The sequence below is a fragment of the Mus caroli genome, chromosome 14, assembly GCF_900094665.2.
Source record: "Mus caroli chromosome 14, CAROLI_EIJ_v1.1, whole genome shotgun sequence".
NCBI classification, from domain to species: domain Eukaryota; kingdom Metazoa; phylum Chordata; class Mammalia; order Rodentia; family Muridae; genus Mus; species Mus caroli.
In genome coordinates, this window is record NC_034583.1 from 42444403 (window position 1) to 42456271 (window position 11869).

Below are 11869 nucleotides of genomic sequence, written 5' to 3' on the forward strand. Positions count from 1 at the left end.
TAATAAAAATATAAAAAAAAAATAGGACAAAATTTGAGTGAGTTGGGAAATAAATGGATGTTGTAGAACTTAGAGTGGAGAGTATGATCAAATTACATTACACCGATTCTCAAAGAGATAATAAAATCATGAGAAAATAATGAAAAAGAAAACTAACTTTATTAGGGATGAAGTCTTGAACCTCACACAACCCACACTGAAGCTGCAGTGCAAATTCCTACAGAATGACCCTAGTCTGATGTCCTCACATCTATATCCTCATACCTGGTAATTTATCCACAAGATTCAACTGTGGTGATTGCAAGGAGGGAGAAGTCACTATAATGGTGCAAAAAAAATGTATAATTTTTTATTAAACTTCACACACTCATCCAATATTTCCCAGTGAATATCTTTCTTGAAAGTAGAAGGATCTTTCANCAGAAACCAATATTGAATTTAACTTGTCATGAGGTTAATAAACTTTTGATAAACAAGTTATACAATGCTTTGCAAGCATATTACAAAGTGTCCAGAAAGGTTTGACGAGTGACTGATGAACTTAACAACTGTCCCTCTAAAGACCTCTAAGAGATTAAGACCCAAGAAAATGAATGATTTCCTTACCCTTGGGTGAAAATAAGAATCAGAAATTAAGGCACAATACCCAGAGGACAGCAGTGAGCAACAGAATAAATATTAGAGAGCTGTGTCTCTAGCATAAAAGAATATTCAACAAACAGAGAACACGTTCAGGATAAAGTTCCAGGCTCCTAGAGAAAATGCTCCACTGACCTTCATGATTCACTTTGGCACTAGTCTTCAAGCTGGCTCTTATCATGTCAGCTAACTCTGCCCTCAGACACTCCTGGAAGAAGCTATGTGAGAAACTTCTCTTGATATCCACTCTTCCAGTTCAAGAAAGAAGGTAATGTAGTGCTTAACTGAGGATAATAGTAAAATGTAGCTGCTAAATTTATGCCTCTGAAAAAAGTTCACTTTTCACATTGTGAGTGTCTGATATAGGCACAGTGCACCTTGTATATTCAGTATCTCACTCAGCAGACTTCATAATGGTACTATGAGTAAGGCATTGTCATATATAATTGATATTAGATGAAATTAAAAGAAATAAATATTTGCTCATAGAATTATTCTCAGTTGTGTATTATCTCCCACAATCCAGACTGGGGTTGCATTTTCCATGACAACACTGCTTTTAGAGTACACAGATGGATATTCTTGAGAGTTTGATTTTATTAGGACAATGGAGAGGAATAATGGATGCCAGATGCCTAACACATATTATACATCTAATTCTCACCAAAAAAAAATGGCATGGGCAAGCCTGTCATTGTCCATTTTCTAAAGAAAAAACCAATACATGTAGAAATAATGTCTTGTCTATAATATCCTGCCCTAAATCCCCACTGATCTAGCCTTGGAACGTGTGCCTTTTCACACATCCCTTTCAGGCCAGTAAAACCATGAAATATGCTGTCATATTTCTTGTCCGAATTGGTGGGAAGTTGACTATTGAAAATATAAAACCCTGGCTCTACTTTGATTCTGGGACTTAGCTTTAAAGGGATAGAAAGTAACCGTGAAAAAACACCCAGGACATTACACTATTGTCTAGAATTCCAAAAAGCCCTGAAGTCTTACTTTTGTGTCCCACACCCTAGGACTCAACACAAAATAGTCAACACTAGAAGGAACATGACAATTCACAACAATATGTTAGCAGAGGAGATTCTTTCATATTTAAGCACTAACTGACAGTCTAGTGAAAACACCTTTTCCTTAACTCACATCTAATTTTATTAACATTGAAAGCTTTCAAAAGTGTCCTATTTTGCAGGAGACTATCTTAAAGCTTATGCTTGGGAAACTACCCTGAGAGGGAGCTTCATAAAACAACACACTGCAAGATGTTGATACAAAACTCATTACTTCCAACTTAATACAGATAAAAAATAGTCTATTCAAAAAAATAATCTATTCTATATGAATAACTATAACCTAGAAACAGATATAAGGATTGCCCAAAAAAGAAGAGTTGCACTTGGAAAATTCTTACATGATATTTTATTGATTGCACAATAAAGAAATTTATAAATTTAGTCATTTATCAAACACATATTTATCAGACTCTCAGTGAATGTGGGAGTTAAGTATCTTTTGTTCCATTACTTTACAAAAACACGTGTCTGGTAAAAGTGGATCTGAGAAGTCAGGAAACAGTGTTCAAGAGAGAGGAATAGTAAATCTACTAAGAATTAATCCTTGAATCAAACCAAAATTACCAGCCTCTGTGATCTGGGTGTGACTTCTCTTTTGTTCCATCCACTGAATCTGACATAGCATTTACCTATGACATAATGGAAATGTTATACCTAAAGGTGAGATCGTCAAGAACATGGGATGGCCTAAAGAAGTAAGGATTTATGTTGAGGAAAATATATAGTTTGGCTGGCCAATCGTAGGGTTGATTAGATTGTATGTTTCTCCCTTGTCTATAGATATCTGTCCTATATGAAAGACTTTATTTGATATTTAGTGTACTTGAAATAAATTGTTATCATTTAGTTCTAGTTTGACTTCTGGAAAACTTGATTCAGCATTTATAAACTCATGAGGAGTAATTAGTTCTAATTCTAAGGGAGATTTGCCATAATACCTAAGACATTATGATTATTACTAGTGATTGGTAATTTTAAGTATCCTGTTCAGTTGGTAGTACATTAGGTTTTAATTTGTGGCTGTTTCAAAAGAATACAGAAAACAATAGAGTACTGCTTTGAAATACTTGCTAACAAAAGGGTCTTGTCCCATAAAGAACATAGAAACAAAAAGCCAGACATATAAATCAAGATGGGATAGGCTTTTGTGGTTTAATCAAATCTTATTTCTTATTTTATAATTAGAGAAGTTAATTGTGAAACAATAGGAGTTACTTTGTACTATTGTTCTTTTTTCCTTGCAAGCATATATTACTAATAATGTTTTCATAGAAATTAAAATCAATTCAGTTTCACAGAATTGAGTCACAATTTTAGTCACAATTAAAATCACTTTCAAACTTTCACAACAACTAATATCTCTTAATCAATAAATATAGCTATGGGCTCTCAAGTTATAAAATACAATGCAGATTCTCAATGGAGACTGATTTGTACAGTTGGGATACCAAAGAATCAACTAAATCTGAGAATATTTCTAACAAAATCTTAAGTTACTCTGAGGTTGCATGAGTCTGAATGTGTCATAGTGTTTCTCAGAGCCTTGATTCTATAATCAGGTAAACTGTGTTTGAACCTTGAAAACCTAAACAGTGGAAGGAGAGAAACAAAACCTGTAAGAAGTCGTCTCATCTGCACATGTGCACTGTGGCATGTATGTATTCGCACATGGACACAGTCATGCACATGTGCAGAAGCACACACATATATACATGAGCTAACTAAATACATAAAAATATAAACGTAACTTTTCAAACAAAATTAGCATAATTTTAATAATTAGGAACATGCCAAAGGAAATTCAAATACCTTAGAAATTTTTTTGAAAATTTAAATATCGATGGATTTAAGAACTATGAAAATCTAAATTAGAAGAAGTGTTGCAAGAGGGGCTTTGACTTTAGTTACTTGGGGTATTCAGCTGTTGATGTTATTGAAGATGAATATCACTCAGCTTTTCTGAAGTTTATATGGGTATTACATGAAGACACTGAGAACAAGCTTAAGGAAAGAAATACAAACCTAAGAGTTCTTCTCCTAAAATGTTGGATGACTGGAAGCCATTACATAGACCTTATAGGCTTGTTTATCTGTATATTGGAGGAAGTCTTTGCTGTGGAGTATTTTCCAATCTGTGAAATCACATTGTGTTAATTTTTGTTCATGTAGTTATTTGTCTCCCAGGAACTCACTGTGGAAATTCTGCAACCAATTCTCAATGCTTAATTATGATTTAAGGCCTCTTATAATAGTAAATGTCTCTCTGTAATGGCAATATTAAGTCCTTTACTACAGTACTTTATTTTTTTACGAAACATAAAGTAGTTTCTTTCTGAGGAAATACCGAACATTTTCCAAAAGGGAAAGATATTTGAAACAGACAAATTATGGGGATGATTTTGGCTAAGGAAACAAAACTTTAGTCATTTTTTTAAATGTAGCATCACTAATGTACTTAACTATTAATTTGGAAGTGCAAAAAGGTAGTACAGAAAGACACACTGAAATTTTGTACAATATGCAAAATTTTAAAAATATACTTAAATATTTAGAGATTTTATTATTTTATTAGTCTCAATTCCATACATGTATATAGTGCACTCTGTTCACTCTCAGCTTTCCAACTTTTGTTAACCTCTTTCTTTCTCAACATCTCCTTCTTATCAAGAGTCCTCCTGGCACTCCTGTATCTTTTTGCTGTGTGGCATACTGGGTTTAACCAGGGCCACCAATGTGGGGATGTGTTTGGAGCTATGGACTGGAACATGACCTCCAACACTGAACATAATGACTTCTCCTCCCTCAGAATTCATCAACTGGTAATGACTGCCCTTGGAGGGACTAGAACTTACGAGGTCCTCCTTATCCATGCCTGCATTTTGTCCAACCTAGTCATGTGCAAGCTCTAGTAGGCAATATCAGAGCTGAGAGTTCATGAATATGAGGCAGCCATGTCATTCCCAAAGGATAGCATTGCCCTGTGTTCCTCATCACTGTGTGGCTGGCTCTTACATTCCATTTTACCCCCTCTTTCATAAGGTTCTGGAACCTTGGAAAATGTGTTAATATTATACTATGTACATCTTCCTAGGCCTGACTAAGATAGGATAAAGGCCTTCCATAAGCAGCATTTTCTCCAATTTGGTCCCAAATACTACAACTAACCATATGTATTTTAGCAAGAAGTGGCTGAGGATCTGGATGCCAGGAAGGACAGACATCACAAACACAAAAGGCCCAGTTGTTCATCTCCTCTCTGGCTGTGTTACAAAGTAGAAAATTCATTCATTGCTATTGATGTTTAAAATGTAGCTGTTATCAAATTATTTTGTTAAATGTCAATCAATCATCAACCTGGTAACAAATTTAAATAAGTAAGTCAAATAGGCTTTGTAGTGGGATCATCATTAAAAAACTCTGAGATCTAGAGCACCTGTCAAACAGCCACTGCATTGAAAAACTCCCCTTGCCTAAGATACCCTCAATTCCTGTAGCAAGTGTGATGCTGTAGGAGGTAACCCATCATAGTGGCTATGTTCAGTGGCTGTTCTTAGTGACTCCCAGTTCAGAAAAGTATTTTAAGTGATAACAGAGCTGTTTATTTATTAAACAGTCCTGGATGTTACAAACATAATAAATGGTAAATGAACAAATTAAAATTAGTATGATACATTTTAATTATACACAATGTATAAAATACAAAATATTTCATAAAATGTTCATGCTCTCATACAGAAGGCAATGGGAGACAAAAAAAAGGAAGAATAAAACAATCAAAAAATTAAAAATCCCAGAAATAAAACATAAAATAAGTTATGAACACAGAAATGTTAGAGTTCTTTATATACAATGTTTAAATGCTCTGGCTACCATTTTTATTGAAAGTTGATTTTTCACAAATACAATACTTTCTGACTACAATCTATCATCCCCTTCCTCCACACTTCTCAGTACAGAAAATATTTCCCCATCTGCTAAATTTTCTATTTCTCATCTCCTCTTCCGAAAACAGCAGGTTTTCAGGAAACAGCAGCCAAACAGGACAAAACATGATACAATAAGACAAAGGTGTCATATCACAGTTTGACAAGGCAACTCAACAAAAGGGAAAGTCTTTAAAAGTAGGCAAAAGAGACAAAGACACATCTGCTCCCACTGTTAGGAGTTCCAAAAAACACAAGACTAACATGGTGCAGGTCTTGTGATGCATTATGTCTCCGTTATCCCAAGTGAGCCCTGCAAAGTTGATTGATTTTTCCATGTTCTCCTGGTGTCCACCATCCGCTTGGACTCTGACATTCTACCCTCATTCCCTGATGCGGTTTGTGACATCCAAAGGGAGAGAACTAAAGGAGATCTCCAATCTAGACTCTTTCTGTACAATGTCTGGCCATCTCTAAACTCACTCCTATCTGCTGCTGGAGGAAACATCTGAGATTACAAGTGGCCATGGCACCAATCAAAGAGTATAGTAAAATACCATTAGGAATAATTTCATTGATTGATTGATTATCTGCCAGTCCTGTTTGGTTCCAATCTAGGTATCTGGACTATTTAGACTTTAGTTCCTGGCCATCAAGACATTGTCAATCATTGGATTCCTGTCCTGGCATGGGGTTCAAGTAAAACTAAACATTGATTTTCCACTAACCTAAGTTCTATGCCAGTGTTACTCAAGCATATCTTACAGACAGGACAGATGGTAAAGGGTCAAGTGTTCTGTGGCTGCATTGGTTTGCAGCCCTCTCTTCCCATAGCCTACAGAGTATCTTCTCACCCCAAAGAGACCAGAACATAGGAGTGAATACTGCATGCCAGCACCAGCCTGACCTCCTTAGCTTCAGTGAGCTATGTGGATATTTTCCTCTGCAATGGGCCCTTGTTATCAGTTTTTTTGGAAGCAACCTTATGTCCTAGCATCAGCCTAACTCCCTCAGCCAACAAGTCAATCAAATATAACCAAGTCACACAACTGGAAGCCTTATCAAGCAACAAAGATGCTCAGTTCAGGCTCTATATACTCCATAACTAGAATGGCTCTAGGATTACACACAGAGAGAGAGAGAGAGAGAGAGAGAGAGAGAGAGAGAGAGAGAGACAGAGACAGAGACTGAGACTGAGACAGAGAGACAGAGACAGAGACAGAGACAGAGACAGAGACAGAGACAGAGACACAGAGACAGAGACACAGAGACAGAGACACAGAGACACAGAAAGAGACACAGAGAGACAGACACAGAGAAAGAGACTCCCCAATTATTACTATCTCTCCCTTCACTCTCTCTGCATACCCTCCCCTCACCTGATCCCTCCTGCTCACATCCTCAACTACCATCACTGTACCCGCAATATCCACTCTACTTCGCCTTTCCAGTAAGATCCATGTATCTTCCCTAGAGACCTCCTCTTTACTTAACCTCTCTCTGTCTATGTATTATAACTTGATTATTATTTACTAAACATTTAATATTCACTCATAAATGAAAACATACTATACCTGTCTTTCTGGGTCTGGGATGCCTCACTCCGTGTGATTTTTTTCTGGTTCCCTCCAATTGTCTGAAAATTTCATGATGACACGATCCTGAAAGTTCCCTATACCCTTTCCCCACCTTGCTCCCCTAACCACCCACTAACACTTCTTGGCCCTGGGTTTCCCCTGTACTGGATCATATAAAGTTTGCAAGACCTAGGGGCCTCTCTTCCCAATGAAGGCCGACTAGGCCATCTTCTGCTACATACACAGCTAGAGGCAAGAGCTCTGGGGGTACTGGTTAGTTCATATTGTTGTTCCACCTATAGGGTTTCAGACCCCTTCAGATCCTTGGGTACTTTCTCTAGCTCCTCCATTGGGGGCCCTCTGTTCCATCCAATAGATGACTGTGAGCATCCACTTCTGTATTTGCCAGGCACTGGCATAGCAGACAAGAGACAGCTATATCAGGGCCCTTTAAGCAAAATATTGCTGGCATATGCAATAGGGTCTGTATTTGGTGGCTGATTAAGGGATGGATCCCTGGGTGGGGTAGTCTCTGGATGGTCCATCCTTTCGACTTCGCTCCAAACTCTGTCTCTGTAACTACTTCCATGGGCATTTTGTTCCCTCTTCTAAGGAGGAATGATGTATCCACGCATTGGTCTTCCTTCTTCTTGATTTTCATGTCTTTTGCAAATTGTATCATGGGTATTCTAAGTTTCTGTGCTAATATCCACTCATCAGTGAGTGCATATCTAGTCCTTCTTTTGTGATTGGGTTACCTCACTAAAGATGATATCCCCCAGATACATCCATTTGCCCAAGAATTACATAAATTGATTGTTTTTAATAGCAGAGTAGTACTTCATTGTGTAAATGTATCACACTTACTCTATCTATTCTTCAGTTGAGGGACATCTAGGTTATTTCCAGTTTTTTTGACTATATGAATAAAGCTGCAGTGAACATATTTAATCCTTGTGATAGGATGCAATATCCTTTGCTTTATGCCCAGGGGTGGTATAAATAAAGCTTGAATAGATTTCCAGTTTTCTAAGGATGCACTATATAGATTTCTATAATGGTTGTACTGGTTTACATTCCTACCAACAATTGAGGAGTATTCCACTTGGCACATGCTCTTGCCACATGGCCTGTCACCCATGCCATTGATCTTAGCCATTCTGAAAAATGTGAGATAGAATCTCAAAAATGTTTTGATTTGCATTTTCCTGGTGGCTAGGAACATTGAACATTTCTTTAAGTGTTTCCCAGACATTTGGGGTTGCTCTATTAAGAATTCTGTTTAGATTTGACTAGCCTTAGTTTTCAAATTGATGACAATTATCTCAGGAGAGGGTCTCTATGAGGTGTTATATCCAGTGTGTAGGGTCTTCATTATGCGACTGTGGGTGGTTCCATTCTATTGGCAAAGGAATCTAAACTGGTTGTGGTTGAAGAAAATGAGCTGAACTTTGACATTGATGCATTCATAGCAACCTCAAGTTGCTGGTGCCTTGACATCCCCTTGTAATTAACTACAACCTTCAACTATGATGTTGCTTTTCTCAAGATGTTTTGTTGTCCAACAGAAATGAAATGGAACCAGAAAACCTTCATGAGATATTGAGCTGGAATTAAACAAAATAGATTAGGTGAGATTTCCTGGCAAAGATAAAATGTACAGGAAAAAAAATCTAAGAAGGAAAGAAACAGGCTTCTTCTACAAAAAGAAGTCCTGAAGAGCTAGGGAAAAAATGGAAAGTGTGGTAGAACACCAAGAAATAGAAGTTAGAAAAATGAATAGGTAAAGGCCAGATCATTTTTTTCATTGTACTCATTTACATCTCAAATGACACTCCTCATCCTGGTTACCTCTCCACAGGCCCCAATCCCACATCAACCCTCTTCCCCCTCCCCTTTGCCTATAAGAGTGCTCCCCACCCACCCTCTCCAACTGCACTGCTCCAGCATCCCCCTATGCTTGGGCATCAAACCTACCCACGGACAAGGGCCTCCCCTCCCATTGATATCAGACAGACCATGCTCTGCTACATATGTATCTGGAGCCACGAATGCCTCCTTGGTTGGTGGTCTAGTCCCTGGGAACATTGGGTGATCCAAAAGACAGATTATTGAGAGGTCCATGCATAATAAATTGGTGCTTAGATTTTACACTAGGGTAGGAAAGTTATTATATCCAAAGAAATTATGTTCTTTGATCTAAATATGAAAAGTCAGTATGGCTAATGCATGACTATTAAAGACTAGAGGGGATCATTCAGGAAGATTTTCTAATATTCCAGAGATAAGATAATGGAGTGTTGAACCTGAGGTACAGAGAGTGACATAGGAGAAAGACCAGCCAAGGAATCAGGGGATAGATTGGAACAGTTCCTGTGAAAGTGACATCTATATTGTTGTGTATGAAGGTCATGAGAAAAAGAATAGACAAGACACCACACATGAGAAAGACAGTCTCAGAAATGTACTTAGTTATCTATGTTTTCAAAACAAATAGTCAAAATAGATGTTGGTCCATATGTTGAGAACTTAGAAAAATTGGTAAAACCACTTATATCAAACCACACGTCAGTATTATGCAGTAAATATAGTTGATTTTATTTATTTATATTTCAAAGGTTGTCACCCTTGACTGTCCCTCTCCATGACCTCCCTACCCCAAACTTCCTCCCTTTTGTATACCCACCAACTCCCACCTCACTCCTCTAGCGCTTCCTTTCTGGGGCACCAAACCTCCACAGATCCAAGTTTAGCAGAAGCCATGTACTAGACCATGTATGTCCTTTGGTTGGTGTCTTAGTCCCTGGGAGATCTGAGAGGTTCTGTTAGTTGATAGTGTTGTTCTTCCTATGGGCTTGCAATCCCATTCAGCTCCTTCAGACCTTCCCCTAACTCTTCCATAGGGGTCCCCAGGCTCAGACCAATGGTTGGCTGTGATTATCTACATGTGTTCTACTCAGGAGCAGGCCAAGCCTCTCAGAGGACAGCTATGGCAGGCTTCTGTCTGCAAGCACATCTTGACATCAGCATGTCAGAGGTTTGTTGTCTGTGCATAGAATGGATCCCAAGGTGAAATCAGTCTCTGGATGGCCTTTTCTTCAATTTCAGCTCTGCTATTGGTCCCCGTGATTCATTTAGACAGGAACAATTCTGATTAAAAATTTTGAGATGAGTGGGTGGCCTCATCTCTCTAACATATTAGCACAGTGGAAATTTTTGTGAACAAAACACCAGTGGCTCAGGCTCTTAGATCAACAATTGAAAAATGGGACCTCATAAAACTGAAAAACTTCTGTAAGGCACAGGACACTGTCAATGGGGGAAAAACACAACCTACAAATTGACAGTAGATCTTTACTAATTCTCCATCTGATGGAGGGTTATTATCTGAAATATACAAAGAACTGAAGAAGTTAGAATCCAGAAAACCAAATAACCCAAATTTTAATATGTAGTACACAGATTAAAAAAAAATCACCAACTGAGGAATCTCAAATGGCCATGAAGCACCTAAAGAATTGTTCTACATTTTCAGCTATCTGGGAAATGCAACTCCCTACAACCTTGAGATTCCACCTTACACCAATCAGAGTGGCTAAGACAAAAAAATCTCAGGTGAGAGCAGATGCTGGCATGGATGTGGAGAAGAGGAACACCCCTGCCATTTCCAGTGGGATTACAAACTGGTACAACCACTCTGGAAATCAATCTGACAGTTCCTCAGGAAATTAGGAATAGTTCTACCTGAAGACCAAGCTATACCTCTTGGGCATATACACAAAAGATGCTCCACCATGTCACAAGGACAAGTGCTCCATTGTTCATGCCAGCCTTGTTTATAATAGCCAGTGGATGGAAAGAACCCCGATGCCCCTCAACTGAAGAATGGATACAGAAAATATGGTACATTTACTCAATGGAATACTAGTCAGCTATTAAAAATGAAGACACCATGAATTTTGCAGGCAAATGGATGGAACTAGAAAATATCATTCTGACTGTGGTAACCCAGACCCAAAAGAACATTTAGGGTATATACTCACTGACAAATAGCCATTATCCAAAAACCTCACTATACACACAATGCAACTCAGACACAGTATGAAGCTTAACAAGAAGGAAGGCCAAAGCATGGATGCTTCAATCCACTTACAAGGAGGAATAAAATAACTAGTGGATCCAAAGGGAGGCAGGGTCCTAAATGAAAGAAGAGTTGATTTTTTTTAATTATCATTTCTCTAAGTTAAACTACAAATACAGACAATGTTTTATCTGTATGTGTATGACTGTTATCTCAGCTTTTGTTATTAAATAGATTGAATTCATTAGTTATTTAAAATCGTGTTGATGTTCTTCCTGCCACTTATCAGTAAAGGTTGTACCAAACATCCTAGGATTTTTTTTCTTGAAACATACAAAATGCAACAAAAATTAGGGTAAATTTTAATTTTAAAATGATGGATATCCTGAGTGATATTTTTATTTTTTTTCCACTGTTTTTTTTTATTACATATTTTCCTCAAATACATTTCCAATGCTATCCCAAAAGTCCCCCATACCGCCCCCCACTTCCCTACCCTCCCATTCCCATTCTTTTGGCCCTGGCATTCCCCTATATTGGGGCATATAAAGTTTGCAAGTCCAATGG

General features: G+C 37.8%; 1 protein-coding gene across 1 annotated transcript in view; it reads left to right on the forward strand.

The window, feature by feature from the left end:
- The first annotated feature begins 809 nt into the window (after positions 1–809).
- LOC110309549 (olfactory receptor 11G2-like) overlaps positions 810–11869 on the forward strand; it is a 13593-nt gene continuing 2533 nt past the window's right edge. The window contains exon 1 of the mRNA XM_021182287.1: positions 810–907. The gene's annotated coding sequence lies outside the window, so the exon portion shown is untranslated. The remainder of the gene's footprint in view (positions 908–11869) is intronic.